The sequence below is a fragment of the Mustela lutreola genome, chromosome 11, assembly GCF_030435805.1.
Source record: "Mustela lutreola isolate mMusLut2 chromosome 11, mMusLut2.pri, whole genome shotgun sequence".
Taxonomy (NCBI): domain Eukaryota; kingdom Metazoa; phylum Chordata; class Mammalia; order Carnivora; family Mustelidae; genus Mustela; species Mustela lutreola.
Genome location: NC_081300.1, coordinates 94,743,113 through 94,756,557, shown reverse-complemented (window position 1 = coordinate 94,756,557; position 13,445 = coordinate 94,743,113). Strand labels below are relative to the sequence as shown.

The following is a 13,445-nucleotide window of genomic DNA, read 5'->3' as shown; positions in this document are numbered from 1 at the left end:
TTAGGTAGAGGAATGAGCTCCTATCACATGCCCAGCCCTTGTGCTCTGTAATCTGATGTGCTAGGTGCTCAGCTACACTCTACGAAAAGGTACAGTAAGTATATAAGACATGGCCCCATCCTTAACAGGACTAGCAATAAATTAAACAGTAGCAAACATACCAAAACCTAGTAATCAAGTGTTAAGTTCTGTGGTGCTATCAAAATTCAATCACAACAGATATTTAGAGAAGACTAAAGGGTCCAAGGGGAGTCCAGGAGGTCTTGCCCAAGAGGGAGGAATGATCAGGGTCTGGAAAGATGAGATTTGGACAGGTGAATGGGAGAGTGTGAGAGCGTCTCAGGGATGAAACCGGCAGGTGCTTATTGGCCCTTTCCTGCATCCAGCTCTGTATCAAGCACATCAAGCAGGAAAGGTATGGCCTCCCCTTTCAGGGAACTTCAAGTCTTAGTTACCAAGATGAGAAATGTAACCAATAATTGAAGTAGTCTTCAGCATTGGATTATCCAGTAGGCAAATTGATACACTCCAAATTTTCTGCAAGTGTTTGATATTTCAGAGATCAAAGAAGTTTTCATTAGAAAAATCAGAACTAGGAGCGCCTGGGTGGAACAGTCAGTTAAGCATCTGCTTTCAGCTCAGGTCATGATCCCAGGGTTCTGGGATCAGATCCCACATCAGTCTTCCTCCTCAGTGGGGAGCCTGCTTTTCCTTCTGCCTCTGCTGATCCCCCCGCTTGTGCTCTCTTGCTCTCCTTTCAAATAAATAAAATCTTTAAAAAGAAGAAAAGAAAAGAAAAATCAGAACTATTCGATTTCCTTACACTTTTCTCAGAGTTTAGGATCTCTAAAAGTTTCAGTGCAGGTTTTTGGAATGGGATCAAGTTTAACAGAGCTAAGGGCAAAAAGAAAAAAAAAAAAAAAAAACTTTGGGCTGGAACAATTTGGACAGGCTGGAGATGCAGGTAGAAGTTAAAACCCTTCTGCATATCTTCAGATACTAACCAGGCAAGACCAGAGGGAATCAGGAATAATTTGGAGATGGAAACCAAATTGCTGAAGGTTTTGAGGTGGTGCAATCGTGAGTCATATCCATTTGGTGTATGATACCTGGGAGTTGTTAATATCCCTGCTGCTCCTTGAACACTTGAAGTAATGAGAGACTCACTGCATTGTAGAGAATGACAGACAATCGCTGCCACAGGAGACTACTAACCTGGACTAAGTATGTTCTTTTTTTCATGACAGAGGAGAGGCAATAAGCCAGTTGTTTATTTCTTTGCATTTAGGGGGATTTTTTTTTAAGATCTTATTTATTTATTTGACAGAGAGAGAGAGAGAGACAGACAGACAGACATCACAAGTAGGCAGAGAGGCAGGCAGAGAGAAGGGAAAGCAGGCTCCCTGCTGAGCAGAGAGCCAGGTGCGGGGCTCGATCCCCGGACCCTGGGATCATGACCTGAGCCAAAGGCAGAGACTTAACCCACTGAGCCACCTAGGCGCCCCTAGGGGGATATTTTTTTACACTAACTCAAAGTTTCAGCATTTTATTCTTTGATTCAGGTTACTCTGTGTCATCTCTACGTTGAGATGACATACCACTTTTTCGTTCCATGTAACATTTTCAGACGTGTGAAAAGGATTTGATAATTCCAAGGAATTGAGCTTAGAGACAGTGTATTTAAGAGTTATGCTTCTGTTGAGAGACATTTTTATGAGTTTAGATGATTCTCTATATATTAAAAAATGTGAGAGAAAATTCAGAGCTGGTGTTTAACTGTGCTTTCTTTCTTTTTCTTGAGAGTAGGAAAAAGAACTCCTTTTTGTTGTAGTTAATTGCCAAGTCACCAAGGAGAGCCTCCACGCTTGAAGAGACCCACTTGCTAGTGACTTGGCAGTGTCAAACAAATGTTCAACTTTTATTCTGACACTTCTTGAAGAATTTGATTGAAACTATATATGTCCAGATAACACTCAGCAAAGTGCCCTTCTTGCATTTGTTTCAAGATATATTTGGAAACAAGAGAGATGACCTTGGATGCAGCTGCTTTTCCAATTTAGGACTTCTCTCTGGGTCTACTGAATAATATTTCCCAACATTGAAAATTCAAAGGATGGAAAAACATTTTGGTTACTATATGCCATAAGTCCCATGATGGAGGATTTTTTTCCCCCAGCAATATGTTCTGCCTCTGAAAGAATGATATATTTAGACCACAAACTCTATGTTAGCTTTCTAACCATCTATTTCAAAATACATTTAGGAACACATTTGCTTTTCATCAGAGCGCCTTTTTGTAATCTAAATTGAGCTGTCCCTGCTTTTTAAAATATTTTAGCATCTGAGAAATAAAAAATAACGAGCGATTAACCCTTCGCCTTTGCTTTCTGGCATTCAAAATTTGTTCCGAAGCCAGGGTTCATTGTAGCTTGATGTAAGATCTAAAAGAAGACTGGGGAGGCTCTGACATCCCCGGCTAAGGTTATTGCCACCTGTCCAGATGACAATACAAGTCCTGCTAGTCTAACCTCAAGCCTGAAAGCCAAGGTTAGCTTCCAGTTGTATCTACATTTAGCCCACGGAGATGGATGGTTTTAACTGTCATTGAAGTGATGTTCTTTCAGTTACCATTATGCATATTTTGGAGGTTTAAGCAGTTCCATTTTTAATTTATTGTCACAGTCACAGGACAAGACTTAGGTAACCTGTTTGATAAAGCAATTTTACTTGCAAGCAAGTAACTAAGAATTAAGAGTCTGATCATTGTCCTGCACAGCATGTCACCAGAGATAGTAATATTTTCTGTTTTCCTAGGGTTTCCTAAGATGTTATAGTCAATCAGAGCATTTATAGAGCTGATTACATTGTTAGCAACAGTCTCCAGCATACGCAGTACATTAATTCCCAGTAAAATGTGTTAGACATGTGCACACACACACATGCACACACACACACACGTACACACACACACACACACACACGTACACACACACATGCAGACACAGAAAAAACACCATATTATAATACTTCAAAGGATAGCTTATTCTTGACGATTCCTTGTTGCTTGATTTGGAATCAGATCAGTAACATCAACTGTTAGCCACAACGTGAGTAAATTTGAAGAGTCAACAGATTTTTAAAACTATCACCACTTACGATACTTCTAAAGATGATCCATCCCATCAGACAACAGTCTAATCTTAAATTTTTAATTGTTGTAAATTATTGCCCCAGCCTCACTTTGCAGTTTCCTAATTCAAAAACTGGTGACTTTTATTTTTAATCTGACATTTACTCCTTTATAAGAACAGACTTTCCATGGGCGTGCCTGTCTCGTGTACATTTCCATTATTTTATTGATGTTAAGCTAGAGTATTGCTATAGTCACCACACAGCCCTAATTAAGTAAATAAGAGTTAATAGTACCCAAACTAATGGATTTTATAGAAAAAGCAGTAAAGTTATCCTATCCTATCCCAGAGACGACTCCAACTGCACATTTGAACTGTGCTTTTTAAAGATATGAAAAAGAAAAATAAGGTCATACCTACAACATGTTCCCAAGATCTGTAGTGCTCAAAGACGATTTTAATGAGGGAAAAGTCCCATAGAAAAGGTAGTTTTATTTTAAGTAATACAGAGATTAAATGTGATTTTTGTGGAATGTTTTTATAAAACATTACTTTTCAAATGTATGTTTTCTTATCCTTCTTCTAAAAACACGAACAAAACTTTGAGCCAAAAAGAATACTCCTGCATGGTTTGTGTTGAGTAAGTTTGCCGGGATGTTGCAGGAGCCCTTCTCTCTCTCTCTGGCTCTCCTTGTATTCACAGATAGTCTTAACCAAATCAGAGCATTATTGAGGTTCAGTTAAGTATTTATTACTTGAGAATTAGTATCTCGCTATCAACATTCCTAACACAGGAGAGATTTCTGGCAACTACAAAGTGAGTATATTTCTCTAAACTCTTTTTATCTGTGTCTTCCATAGATGGAATTCATATCCAGCTTTCTGCAGATTTATATAGAATCTAGTTTATCCAAATATTTGCAGTACCATCAAATCAAGAGTTTCTTTATTTCCTTATCATGCTCGAACATCTTACCTTGATCTTTTTGTTACAAAATCCAGATGTGTTTATTTAACAAAGGCAGATCTAATGTGTTCCTGGTTCAAACTCATTTTAACATCTTTTTTTTTTTCTGTCCATGACCCTCTCCAACTTTTTCTGTTCTTATATATTTTTTCTTCTTTTTTATGTGTATCATTCCATTACTATTTAAACTTCCTCTGATTGTATCTCACACATTCTCTTGCCACTAATAAGTTCACTTCTTTTTTTTAAGATTTTATTTGATTTTTATTTGCCAGAGATCACAAGTAGGCAGAGAGGCAGGCAGAGAGAGAGGGGGGAAGCAGGCTCCCTGCTGAGCAGAGAACCCGTTGTGGGTCTTGATCTGAGGGCCCTGGGATCATGACCTGAGCCGAAAGCAGAGGCTTTAACCCACTGAGCCACCCAGGTGCCCCAATAAGTTCACTTTTGAAGCATCTCCCATTTTGGGGGGGGAGGCAAATTTGGTATATAACATTATATGAGTTTCAGGTGAACAACATAATTATCTGTGTACACTGATGATTATATGACTCTGTGATGATGGTACAGCTCTGTGAATATATTAAGAAACACTGAATGTGGGGCGCCTGGGTGGCTCAGTGGGTTAAAGCCTCTGCCTTCAGCTCAGGTCATGATCTCAGAGTCCTGGGATCGAGCCCCACATCGGGCTCTCTGCTCAGCAGGGAGCCTGCTTCCTCCTCTCTCTCTGCCTGCCTCTCTGCCTATTTGTAATCTCTGTCTGTCAAAAAAATAAATAAAATCTTAAAAAAAAAAAAAAAAAAAAAAAAAAAAAAAAAAGAAACACTGAATGTGTGAATACTAAAAACCACTTTAAATTGGTGAATTGTGTGGTATGTGAATGATGCCCCCAATTAAACTGCTAAAAATAAAAATAGAGCTCAATGTAACAGAAGTCAAATAATATCAAACAGTATTAATTATAAAAAATAAAAAGCCCTCAGCAACCTCAGTCTTCTCACTCCTCTGAGGCATTTCCAAAGTTAACTTTTGGAATATTCTTCCAGATGTTTTCATTACACAAAGGGGGTTATAGTCACTGTTCTGCAACTTGCTTTTTGCACTGAACAGTCTTTGCACTCTTATGCAAGTATATCTATCAGGGAGGAAAAAAAAAAAAAACCTTAGAAGTAGCATTATTTTATTCAGATGTATGTGCATTTAAATTTTCATACTCTCCAAAAAGCTGGTGATAATTTGTAATCCCATTAGTTGGGTATGACAGAGCCTACTTTGCTGTTCCCTTGCCTAAGCTAAGTGTACTAGCTTTATAAAATCTTTGTCAGTATGATAGGTCTAAAGAATTATTTACTTTGTATTTTTAAAATTATGAGTTAAAGAAATTATGAGTGAGGTTAGTTTTTTATGGCTTATTTTTAATTGATCATGTGATATTTTTTCTAACTGAAAATTCCATAATGTTAATTGTAGAATTTTGAGTAACTAAAATCATATATAATCCCACCACCCAGAGATTATCACCATTTACAAATTTACTTCTAGTCTTCTTTCTGTGAAATTTATCTTGTAATTTTTTTTTAGCAAATAATGAAGGTTGATAAAGGAGCTTTTTTTTTATACTCAAAATACAGAGTTTCCAAAAGGAGGTTATAATTCAGCTGCTTAGAATATTGCTTCGAGCTCTTTTAATCAAGGTACTATATAAATATTCAGTGGAGTTCCCCTGTGCCAAGCTTGTGGGATCAGCTAGTGGAAAAATCATTAGCATTCTTTCCTTGACACTGTACTGTCACTACCAGGGCTCAAACTGGATGAGATTTCCTGGGAGCCAACAGGTCTCTTAGTAAAGTAGACAGAGCTCTATGATCCTTTAATGGCATGGAAGATAGAGAATCCTGTACCTTAAAAAACAAACACACATTTCATAAGGCATGTTTATATATGGGCCCACATGTATAATCATTCATTAATCTCACTCACGTGCACAAAACAAGACGAGATGACATGACATGAGTGAGCCAAGATAGGAACATGTAGAAAGAGTGCTGGACACCTGGGGAACAGTAAAACGATTAGCTTTCAGAGATTAGCCATTCAGAGACACAAGTCCTGTGTGGTAATCATGTTTCCTTACCTGATTCTTCTTGGAACTGGAAAAACATGGAGTGCAGGATGGATCTCTGTTCACAGTTACATTCCCCGTGCCTAGTTAGGCACACAGGCAACTTTGATCGGGAAGAATGAATGAATAGACGTGAAAGAACGTGACCTTGAATAAATCACATAATTGCTTTAGACCTCAGTTTCTTTCTCTGACAGCTTCAGAGAATTATCAAAAGGATAAAATAAGGTAATATATGAAGGTGATAGGTGAGACTGGCAGTCCCCTCCAAGCTGACTGTCCCTTCTTTATTTTTACAGAGCTAGATACAGTTGCCATTCAGACCCTCCTCAAGGAGGCCCTACTGTAGCAACTGCCCAAGAATCATCCTCTTGGTCAACCAGACAGAAAACAAACTGAACACTATGGCACTTTATAATTAGAAATAACTACCAGTAGGACCTGGAGACTATGCCATCTTAACCACTGCTTCATTCTCAGTATTTAAGGGTAGCTGAGGTAAATCTAACACTAGAACTCCCATCAGACTTTGGGTCAAGTTATAGAACATTTAACACACTTTGAATTGCATCCATATGATGATTGTTTTTTTTTAAAGATTTTATTTATTTAGTTGATAGAGACAGAGCGATCACAAGTAGGCAGAGAGGCAGAGAGAGGATGGGGGAAGCAGGCTCCCTGCTGAGCAGAGAGCCCAATGTGGGGCTTGATCCCAGGACCCTGAGATCATGACCGGAGCCGAAGGCAGAGGCTTTTACCCACTGAGCCACCCAGGTGTCCCTTATATGATGATTGTTTAAAAGCAGAGATGACAACTCAGGAAGGCACATGGTACAGGTTTAGAATAGTTAGTAGCTACTCCCAGAGTTGACCTATTGTACGTGATTATAAATGAATGCCTGTCCTTTATGGCTTGTTTTATATCAAATTGTCAGAGGCCATTCCAAGCAATGATTATATTTCAGAGTTAATGTAAAGAAATTTTTAAAAATTCTATGAAAGATTTTGTGATTTACTCAAGATAGATTCTATGACCTTTTGAGTTTGTTGAAAGAGGAAGCTAGTGTATTGTAAAACCAGTTAAAATAAGAATAAACTTGGAAATATAAAATAGCCACCAGCTCATAGCCCTTAGGGAAGATAACTAATGGCCCAGGCCCTAAAATTCCAATTTATTTAGAAATAAATTTTCATAAAAACTTCATATAAATAGAAATATTTCTTAGTCCAGTCCTCTTTAATGAAATGCCATAAAAATAAAATAAAAGACTAGCACATAAATTTTTCTTTTTTTCCTCTTTGTAACCAAAAGCATTGCATAATCAGGCAGGAACCAGGAAGTAAAAATAATCACAAAATTAAACCAAGTGATCTGTTTTCATTACTCCAGCAGGAGTAAAAAGTGAAGATAAACACAGCCAGCAAGTTCCTTTATCAAATTCGAAAATCCTTTCCTTGTCAGTCATTCCTTAATAGAAGAATAAAAATGAAATTTCTATTAAGCCTTTTAAATCAACACTGCCTTAAAATTGTTTTAATTGTGGTAAAAAAAAAAAACCCATAACCTAAAATTTACCATATTAACTATCTTTAAATGTTCTTTAGTGTTAAGTATATTCACTCGGCTGTACAGTAGACCTCCATAATGTGTTCATGTTGCAAAACTGAAACTCTGTATCCATTAAACAACTCTCCATTCCCCTTCCTTCTGGCAACCACCATTCCATGTTATGTCTGTGAGTCGGAGTACTCTAGGTTCCTGATGTAAGTGGAATCATAGAGTAGTTATCTTTTTGTAACTGGTTTATTTCATCCATCACGGTGTCCTCAAGGTTCACCCACACTGAAGCATGTGGGAGGGTTTCCTTCAAGTCTGAACACTGTCCTTCTTAATATCATTTTTACAGCACTGTCTATTCTACCCTTAAACATCTTTGCAGGTGTTGTCTGTTTCAATGTTCCAGAACATGACTAAATACAGAATGATGAGAAGCAAGGCAAAATGCACATTTGACCTTCCGAATTCTCCATTTGACCTTCCGAATTCTCCTGTCAAGAAATCCGGGGAGGTTACACAGTGATTGTAGACTGTAGGACTTCCTTAGAATGAGAAAAACTATTAGATGCTAAATTAGCAGTCAAGACTCTAGAAACCTTTTCGCAAGCCCTTTGTATTGAAGGTTTTTAGGTTTTTGTTGTTGTTGTTTTAAATATCGTATTTATTTATTTATTTATTTATTTGGCAGACAGAGATCACAAGTAGGCAGAGAGGCAGGCAGAGAGGGGGAAGCAGGCTCCCCGCCGAGCAGAGAGCCTGATGTGGGGCTCGATCCCAGAACCCTGAGATCATGACCCAAGCCGAAGGCAGAGGCTTAGCCCACTGAGCCACCCAGGTGCCCCAAAAGCTTTTAGTTTTTTCTAGAAATGCATTTAACCTTAAAAAAAAAAGCATTTAACCTGTTACTTTTTTTTTTTTTTTTAAGTCCCTGCTAATCTATCTCCGCTGCTGGGTTATTTTTTCCCTTCAAGCTACAGACATTCTTTCCAACTTCTTCAGACTGAGTTAGCTGTGTTCCTGTTTGTGAACAAGCCCCCTCTTCGATTCTGTCGTAGCGACAGCCTCATGTTCCACAGTTTGTTAAGAGAATGCAATTGCCAACTGTAGATATTGTTAGGTCACAGAACCTAACAGGAGTAAGTTTTAAAAAGAAGCAGAGCTCATTCATTTTCAGTCTTCTTACCTTACTTTTTAAACAGCTTTGTTGAGCTATAATTCACATACCATACAATTCACAAATTTAAAAATTCAATGGTTTTTAGTATATTCCCTGAGTTGCACAACCATACCTACAATTCACTTTGAGAATATTTTACCACCCCAAAGGGAAGCTGGTAACCAGTATCAATCACTCCCCATTCCCCCACTAGATCTCCCAGCCCCCAGCAATGACTAATCTCACATTTGCCTATTCTGAAATTTCATATAAATGGGACTGTATGGTGTGTGGTCTGGCTTCTTAGCGTAATGTTTTCAAAATCATGCATGTTATAGAATGTATCATCACTTTACCCCTCTTTTTTTTTAATTGTGGAAAAATACACAACATGAAATTTACCATCTTAATCATTTTTAAATGTACCTTTCAGTATTTTTGTTTTGTTTTGTTTTTTTGTTTTAATTTTTTATTTTTTATAAACATATATTTTTATCCCCAGGGGTACAGGTCTGTGAATCACCAGGTTTACACACTTCACAGCACTCACCAAAGCACATACCCTCCCCAATGTCCATAACCCAACCACCCTTCTCCCAACCCCCCTCCCCCCAGCAACCCTCATATGATCTCCCTGATATGAGGAAGTGGTGATGCAACATGGGGGCTTAAGTGGGTAGGAGAAGAATAAATGAAACAAGATGGGATTGGGAGGGAGACAAATCATACCTTTCAATATTTTAAGCACATTCTCATTGTTGTCTCCAGTCTCCAGAACTCACTTCATCTTGTAAAACTAGACTCTATTCCCATTAAACAAGTTCCTCCTTCTCCCTTTCTCACCACCTCTGGCAACCACAATTCTACTTTGTCTCTCTGAATTTAACTACTCGGGGAACCTCATGTAAGTGGACTTACACCGTATTTGTGACTGGTTGGTTTTGTTCAGCATGATAGCCTCAAGACCCTTGTCATTCATATGTCAGAACTCCCTTCCTGCTTCGTTCCTTTTTATGACTGAATAATATTCCCTTGTATAGATACACTACATTTTGTTTCTCCGTTCATCAGTTGATGGGGCTTGGGGTTATTTCCACTTTTTGGTTATTATGAATAATGCTATTGTAAACGTTCATATACAAGTTTTTGTGTAGACATGCTTTCAGCTCTCTCAGGCGTATACCTTGGAGTAGAATGGCTGAGTCACATGGCAGACTCTGTTTGTTTTAAGATGGGAATTTCTTTTTTTATTTTATTTATTTATTTGACAGAGAGAGAAAACACAAGCAGAGGGAGCAGCAAGCAGAGGGAGAGAGAGAGAGAAGCCGGCTCCCCGCTGAGCAGGGAGCCCAATGCAGGCTCGATCCCAGGACCACGGGATCATGACCTGGCAAACTATGCTTAATGTTTTGTGGAACCAGGCAACTTTTTCATATCAACTGCATCATTTTACACCAGCAAATTGTGGAGGTGCAAGTTTCTCCACATCCTCACCAAGGATGCTCGAGAGAAGGATGTTGTTACTGCCCACCTTATTAGTCAACCGAGTACGCATTGTAGTTTTGTTGGCATTTCCCTGGCGACTAATTTTCTTATGTTTAATTGGCCATACTTCTTTGGATCAATGTCTGTTCAGATCCTTTGTCCATTTTTTCATTGGGTGGTCTCATTATTGTTGAGTTGTAAGAGTTATTTATGTATTCTGACTGCAAGTCCCTTGTCAGACATACGACTTACAAATATGTTCTCTTAGCCCGTGGCTTGCCTTTTTCACTTTCTTCATGGTGTCCTTAGAAGGTTTTAATTTCAATGAAGTCCAATTATCTATTTCTTCTTTTGACACTTGTATTTTTGGTATTGTATCTAAGAAGGTTTTGCCTAACCCAAAGGCACGAAGTTTGGAGCTCCTGGCTGGCTCAGTTGGAAGAGCATGTGACTCTTGATCGCGGGTCATGAGTTCTTGCCTCATGTTGGGTGTAGAGATTACTGAAATAAGATAATATAGATTTAGGGAAAAAAGGCATAGAGATTTACTCCTGTTTTCTTTTAAGAGTCTGTAGTAGTTTCAGCTCTTATAGTTAGGTCTTAGATTCATTTTTGGTTAATTTTTATGTATGATGTAAAGAAGAGAGCTAACCTCAGCGTTCTGCATATGTGTACACATTTGTCTCAGCACCAAAGACCATTCATTCCCCACCCCTCATCATTGGCTTAGCATCCTTGTGGAAAATCAATTGACCATAATTGTGACAGTTTATTTCTGGATTTTCAATTCTCTTTCATGGATCTGTCTGTCTATATATATATTATTATGCCAGTACCCTACCGTCTTGATCACCATGATTTATGGAGTAAGTTGTTTGTTTTTTTATAAAGATTTTTTTTTTTATTTGACAGAGATCACAAGTAGGCAGAGTGGCAGGCAGAGAGAGAGGAAGGGAAGCAGGCTCCCTGCTGAGCAAAGAGCCCGATGCGGCGCTCGATCTCAGGACTCTGGGATCATGACCTGAGCCGAAGGCAGAGGCTTAAACCCACTGAGCCACCCAGGAGCCCCTCCTTTTCATTTAGATGTTAAATATGCAATCATCCAGGGACACCAGAAGGGATGAGTTGGTTTGGGGGAAGGAAACTTTGGAAACAGATGTTTATGAAGCTGATCCAGATTTGGACGGGCCTAGAAATCATGACTAGGTGGTAAGGATGCTGGAGCCTGGAAAGAGAGTAGAATGGAGAATGGACCGCCCCTCTGGCACACAGGAGGCTGTACTTGTAGTACTCCACTGTGGCATTTCCAGCTCCACCAACTCAAAAGGATTTTTGGTGTTTTGGGGGGGCTATTAGTTTATGAGAGAAAGATTTCACAAAAGAAGGTCAGGAAGGGCCTTCCCAGGGAAATCAGCACTTTGCTGTGATCATCACATTTTACAGAGTCTGATTAAAAATTTTGCAGATCTAGGGGTGCCTGGGTGGCTCAGTGAGTTAAGCATCTGCCTTTGCTCAGGTCATGATCCCGGGGTCCTGGGATCAAGCCCCACATTGGGCTCCTTGCTCAGTGGGGACCCTGCTTCTCCCTCTGCCTGCCACTCCCCCTGTTTGTTCTCTCTCTCTCTGTATCAAATAAATAAAACTAAAATCTTAAAAAAAATTTTGTTTTGCAGATCTAGGACAGTGGTGATGGTTGCACAACAGTGTGAATGAACTTACATTTAAGAACAGATAAAATGTTAGATTCTATGTTATGCATGCTTTACTACTATTAAAATGTTTTGCAGATCGGGAAACCAGACCCCAGGGCCTAGATGTTTCCATCTAGCCCCTAAGATGCCTCTTTTCCTGTTATTGAAAGATCTGAGACACCCTATTGGTAATCAGAAACTTACGGGGGGCCTGGGAAGTGGTTGCAGAGGCCTGAGATGTTTTTACTTCTGATTATGTATGCAAGGCTCTGTGGCAGCTGGGAAACTGACCGGGAGACTGTGCCCCTGTCCTCCCCTGCCTAATGCCACATAAATACCACCAAATTCCTGTTGTGGATGGTCTCCTTTTGTCAAAACCCTGCAGGCCATCCCTCTGTTTGTTGGTACACATGACAGAGTTCAAGTACAGGGTAGCTGGGTGCAGCTTCCTTGGGTTGTCCATGGTGGGGAGGCCTCAGCGGCCAGCTACAAGGAGACCAGAAGGGTGGGTAGAGGTCAGCCCCTAACTGGAACTGGAAGTTCACATCTCTTGTGACCTGTCTGCTTTTAAGTGGCAGACCTTACTTTTGTTGGATCCTCATTAGTTTTTTTCTCAGAAATTAACATTATGAAGAGCCTCCGGAGGCCTCTCCTACATGATCCTTTGCCCTGGGGCCCTGTCTTCCCTTTCCACTTCTCCTCACCAGGAAAACCCATTTCTCCATTCTCCATGCCTTGTGTGAGCACATCTCCAGCCCAGGGGAGGGGGCCCTGGGGGCCTTGGTTATTTTTCGTTTAGGACTAGCATGAGGTTGAGGCATGGCCAACCAAACATAAACCTGAGCCCACAGAGAGCTCAGATTTTAAAAAGTGCTCACCAAGTCTTCCCAAGAGCCACCTTTCACCGCCCTTCCTTTTACTTGTCTTGATATCTTTGGACCCTCCATGGTATTGTTTTATCACCTACCTCCATCCCGATTTTTCTTTTTTTCAAATATGGAACGCCTCGTGAATTTGCATGTCATCCTTGTGCAGAGCCCAAACCGACCTTCTCCACATCATTTCAATTGTAGTAAATGCTCTGCCAGAGCGAGCACCTACCATTCGGATGTTGAGGGTCACTTGACTGCTTTGCGCAGCTGCTGTTTTCTGCCCCCTGCCTGCCGCGCACAGGGTCCCTGTCGTAGTTCAGCCCACTCTGGGCCCCTGGGGAGGGCACCGAGCAAGATCAGCTTAATTTCTCCATCCACTTTGCCAGGACAGTCTCATTAGGAGTCCATTACACTTTGAAAATGCTAAAACCAAATCACTCCATTCTCTCTCTGTCTCTCTCTCTTT

General features: G+C 39.8%; 1 non-coding gene across 1 annotated transcript; it reads right to left on the bottom strand.

Annotated features, from left to right (window-relative positions):
- Window positions 1–13,097: 13,097 nt before the first annotated feature.
- On the bottom strand, window positions 13,098–13,202 carry LOC131811974 (U6 spliceosomal RNA). Its single transcript, XR_009346212.1, has one exon. It is a non-coding gene; the product is annotated as a U6 spliceosomal RNA (small nuclear RNA).
- Between the last annotated feature and the right edge of the window lie 243 nt (window positions 13,203–13,445).